Genomic DNA, 6,000 nt, shown 5'->3' with positions numbered 1-6,000 from the left:
GTGTGGTGAAAAGAAATTGTAACACATTGGATAACTGTTGTGCAAATATTCACCCCTCACTCCCCCACCCTCGCCACCTTTGGGATGGAGTGTACACACCTGTTCCTCTGAATCTAGGCTTGGTCATACATTTGCTTTTATTAGTGAGATATGAGCAGACATGAAGTACCTAGAGGGTTTCAACATGCTTGTGCGGTTTTGCTAGTCTTCTTGCACTCCTGTGATTGCCTTGAGAAGAGTTTGCCCCAGGTAGCTGCTGATCCTTCTGTTTGGGCTACACAGTAATTCACGTGGAGCAGATCTGAATGCAATTTGCATCCCAGAGCCAAGCCCACCCTAACTGCATCCTGAAGCAGAATAGCCCCAAACAGTTCATAGCACATGAGCAAGAAGAACAGGTGACTGTCATAAGTTTTGGGGAGATTTCTTATACAGCATTATTGTAGCAATAGCTGACTAATACTGACGCCAACAAGGGATTTTGAAATACCCTGAGGCTATCAACAGTGAGGAACCATTACCTCCTCCCAAACATGAAGGGCAGGGAATGGTTACTGGAACACAGTGGCTATAGAAGAGAATCCCTGGATAGAATTTGTGGCCTTTGGTTGAGGAACTCAGCCACAGCCACCTTTCAATCTGGTTGAGATGGAGCCTTCCCATTGGCCAGACTCAACCAGAATCTAGAAGGCAAGGGAGCCATTTATGCAGTCCATAAAGGTCAGCCTCCTGGGGACAGAGTAGGGTGGAGGAGAGTCGTTATAGAAGGACAGATGGAAGATATCCAGGAGATATGTGAACAATTCATTCCAAGTGAGGAACACGGAAAGAGATGCACAATCACATTAGTAATCAGAGAGATTTTAAATAGAACAAAAATTGGATTCTATTTCAAAACTATCATACTGGTAATAGTAAAAAAATAATGACAATATCAAGTGTTGAAGGGATATGGGGGAATGAGAATTCTCATATACTGCTTTTGACAGTGTACAACAAAGTTGGAGATGAAAGTGGCAATGACCTATAAAATTTGACATACACACCCTACAAACAAGCAATTCCAATAAGGATGTTGACCACAGCTTTTTTAAAAGAATGTGCTTACGATTAGGACCTCTGCTAAGCTGTATAACACCTTTGCCTGCATTAATAAAAGGTGCCCCCTTGTGGTGAAAGCAGTCTCACGTGTGCACAGTCTGGCAAGCACTTCAGAAGTGAATAAACTATTGGACTGTATGCGGCAGCCCCGTTTGCAGTCCCTGAAAATTGGAAACAACGTAAGCATCATCAGTAGGAAAATGCATACACACACGTATATACATTTCCTTTTGTCCTCTTTTAAAAATGTAGATCGTCATTTTAAATTTCAGAAAAGTTTCAAGAATAGTTCAAGTAACTCCCATGTCTCTTTATCCCATTTGCTATTTCTCTCTTTCCCTATCTATGTATCTACCTGTAAAATATGGACAATGTGTATTTTCTGAATCATATGCATCATTATGTACATATACATACATAACACTATGTATATATATATATTTTCAGAATTATTTGACAGTAAGTTCATTAAAATTATAAAGTATATCTGGAAAAAAACTACAACTAAGATAATATTTAATGGTTAAATATCAAATGCTTTCCTTCGAGGTCACAGACTAGACAGAATTATCCACTCTCACCATTTTTGTTCACAATGTCTTGGAGGTCTTAGCCAGCATAACTAGCCAATAAAAGGAAATAAAGGGTATTAAGATTGTAAATGAAATAAAAGCCATTATTTGAAGATCTGACTGTGGACATAGAAAATCCCAACGAATCTACAAACAATTAGAAATAATAAAGTTAGTAATTTTGCTGAATACATGAATGATGTATAAAAATTAAAAGCAGACAATAACAAGCATTGGTGAGAGTGTGGAGAAATGAGTCCTCATATATTCCTAGTAAAATGGTGCAGCTACTGTGGAACAGTCTGGCAGTTCCTCAGAAAGTTAAGCATAGAGTTACCATACAACCAAACAAGCAATTCCACTCCTAGGTATGTACTCAAGAGAATTGAAAATATACATCCTCACAAAAACTTGTACATGAATATTTATAATACCACTATTCATAATTGCTCAAAAGTGGAGACAACTCAAAAGTTCAGCAAGTGATGAATGAATAACCAAATAAGGTATATCCGTATAATGGAATATTATTCAACCATAAAAAGGAATGAAGGACTGATACATGCTACCACATGGATGAACCTAGAAAACATAGGGCTTAAGTGAAAGAAGCTAGCACAAAAGACCACATATTGTATGATTCTATTCATATGAAATGTTCAGAATAGGCAAATATATAGATGCAGAGAGTTAGTTGATTAGTAGTTGCTGCAGCTTGGGAGAGGGAATAATGGGGAGGCAGAGGGATTCTTTCTGGGGTGATGGAAATATTCTAAAATTAGGTAGTGGTAATGGTTGTACAACTCTGTGAATACAGTAAAAACTACTCACTTGTATAGTAATTTAAAATAGTGATATTGGACTTCCCTGACGGTGCAGTGGTTAAGAATCTGCCTGCCAATGCAGGGGACAGGGGTTCAAATCCTGGTCCGGGAAGATCCCACATGCCGCGGAGCAACTAAGCCCGTGCACCACAAATACTGAGCCTGCACTCTAGAGCCTGCGAGCCACATCTACTGAGCCCACATGCCACAACTACTGAAGCCCGTGCACCTAGAGCCCGTGCTCCTCAACAAGAGAAGCCACCGCAGTGAGAGGCCGGTGCACCACAGTGAAGAGTAGCCCCCCCTCACCACAACTAGAGAAAGCCCGCTCACAGCAACGAAGACCCAACGCAGCCAAAATAAAATATAAAATGAATAAATAAATAAATCTTTAAATAAAATAAGTGATATTATAGAGTGTGGATTATATCTCAATAAAGCTGTTATAAAAAATTAACTGTATTCCTGTTTACTAACAATGAACTAGTGAGAACAGTATTTAACAAAAATAATGCCATTTATGATAGTGTTATAAATTATCCAATGCCTGAGAATGAAATATTTGCAATACTTCAACACTGGAAAATCCAAAATATGACTGAGCTAAATTAAATAAAATAAATGGAAGGCTATAAGATGTTAATGAATTGAAAGACTTAAAATTGTTATAATATATATTCTCCCCAAATTTATTTTTAGATTCAATGCAATTCCAATCAAAATCAAGCAGACTTTAGAAGAAAATACAGGAGGATATCTTCATGATCTTGGGTTATTCTTAAACAGGATATAAAAATTATTAACCATAAGAAAAATTGATAAGTGACTCTAAAATTTATATGAAAAGGCAAAGAATCTAGAATAGCCAAGTCACTATTGAAGAAGTACAAAGCTGAATGACTTACAGTATGGGACATCAAGGCATGTTGTTAAAAAAAAATAGAGCATGCGTTATTAGTGCAAGGATAGACAGATAAACAAATGGAATACAATAAACAATCCAGAAAGAAATTCACACGTATATGGTCACCTGATTTATGACAAAGACACCATCTCAGTTCAGTAGGGGAAAGAATGGTCTTTTAAATAAATGTTATTGGGTCAATTAGATATCCACAATGAAAAAAATGAACATCGGCCCCTACGTCCCAGCATACATAAAAATTAATTCAGTATAGATTATAGACTTAAATTTGAAAGCTAAAACAATTAAAGTTTTAGAGGAAAACAAAGGAGAATATCTTTATGATATTAGGTTTGGCAAAGGTTTCTGAAACAGGACACAAAAAGGCATTAATTATAAGTCTGCCTGCCCTATAGATAATATTTATTAAGACACCCAATCACACAATTCCCCCCACTTTATGACAGCATCCAATCCAGAGCAAAGCTTCACTTCCTTAAACCCTCCCCAAATTACCCAACCAAAGCCCAAATATCTTACAAAGTCTTTTCTAACACCTGCTTACTGAGATACCCCATGGTTCTCCAGGATTTGTGTTCTCCTTTGCTGCAATGAACAACAAACCCAATTTGTTCAATTACAGATGTGTTCCTCGTGGTCTTTGGCTGGAGGACATTAACATCAAGAATATATAAAGAACTGCCACCAGGCAATAAGAAGATAGATAAACCAAATTTTAAAAATGGGTGAAATTTTTGAATGGGCATTTTATAAAAGAGGATAGCAAAGTGGCCAGTAAACATATGAAGAAGTACTCAATATCATTAGTAATAATAGAGATGCAAAGTAAAAACACAATGAGATTTCACCACAGACCCATCAGCCTACACTTTGATAAATAAGAATGAAACTTGAAACACAACATAGATGAATCTCACAGACACACAGAGTACCTACAATATGATTTCATTTATGAGGGGTTCAAAAACAGGTGAAATTTATCCATGGTGACAGAGGTCAGAAGAGTCTTTACACTACTGCCTGAAAGGGAGCATGAAAGCACCTTTTTGAATGCTGGAAATATTCTATACATTGATCTGGGTGGTGGTTACACTGATGTATACATATGTAAAAGTTCATCTAGACCTATGCTTAAGATTTTTGTCCTTTACTGGATGTAATTTATATCTCATTTCTTAAATATAATGAAAGAAAAAGAAAAGTAATGCATTTTTAGATTAAATAGTAGAGAAGCTGCTGAACATCAAATACAAAGAGAAGATCTTTAAAACAACCAAAGAAGAAACACAAAATTAGACTGGCAGCTGATTTATTAACAGTAAAAAATGGAAGCTAAAAGACCATGGAATAATATTGTTTTCAACACTAAGACTCAAAATTTTCACATTGTAATATTTCTAATATAAGGGTGTTTCTTACAATTAATCATAGTCTTATAAATTGTTGGCCAGGTGCAAAAAAAAAGGATAAGTATGTGGCTAAATCTAAACGAACAATAGGACAAATATTTAATTTTAAAATTAAAAAAATCAAAAACGAATGAAGCTAAAGTAATGACAGTATGAAGAGTATTTATCCTGGGAGGTTGTTATTTGTAATTAAAAGGTTCTAAGTTCCTCGCATTCTTTAATTACTTTTTCTACTAGTTAAGAAGTTATATTCTCTATTTCCATACTTTTAGTGGTTGCTCTGAAAAGTTAACATGCATAATTAACAATATAGAAAGTTAACCAATACAAGGAAATTAGAACAATATAATTGACAAAAACTTAGACTCTGACAATATCAAGTACTAGTGAGGAAATGGGAACACATACACTGAAGGTAAGAGCGTAAATTAAGAAATATTTTGGAAAACAACTTGGCAGTGCCTTTAGATTAGGTTCCCTATAAGCGGACTTTGACCAAGGACTCATGTAAAAGTCATATATATCAAGAAGTGGTCCAAAAAATATACAGACAGGAGAGTGAGGAAGTGGACTTGGGGGGAAGTGAAGAAAGCCAAGCAATATTTTGTTATCAACCAAAGTCTCATAGAGGATCACTTTGGCACAATCTAATAGGGGAACTCTGGAGGCAATGCAGGTCACACCTCAGAGTTCTCCTAATCAGGAGCAAGACAGCTGAGGTATTTATACCTACGTATCCATCAATCATTAGCTATGGCTTAAATTATGAGATACTGGCTCTTCATGCTTACAAAGGGGGTTCTGGTAGCCTGTAGGCAGCCCTGTGAGAAGGAGCCACAGATTCTGGCTATTGTGAGCAAAAGCACAGGGAAGCGGAGGTGCATGAAAATGGTCGAGAATTCTAGAGGGGTAAAAACAGCATTAACAGCATCTGCTTCAATGGGCATTAGTTTTAATACTCATAATACCATGAAAAATAAAATGACAGCTACAGCCTGCCCCTCCAGCCCTTCTTACAGTTACTTGCACTAAGTGCTTAAATATACCTGCTTAAAATACCTGGAGTATATTCTTTTGTTTGCAGATATATGCTTCTCTATCTGTACCATTCCAAAGGAGTAGGCAGAAACATGGACCTCATCTAAGACGATGATGAAATAAGGTCATGT

This window comes from Globicephala melas, chromosome X, assembly GCF_963455315.2.
Source record: "Globicephala melas chromosome X, mGloMel1.2, whole genome shotgun sequence".
NCBI lineage: Eukaryota > Metazoa > Chordata > Mammalia > Artiodactyla > Delphinidae > Globicephala > Globicephala melas.
This window is presented reverse-complemented; position numbering follows the sequence as displayed.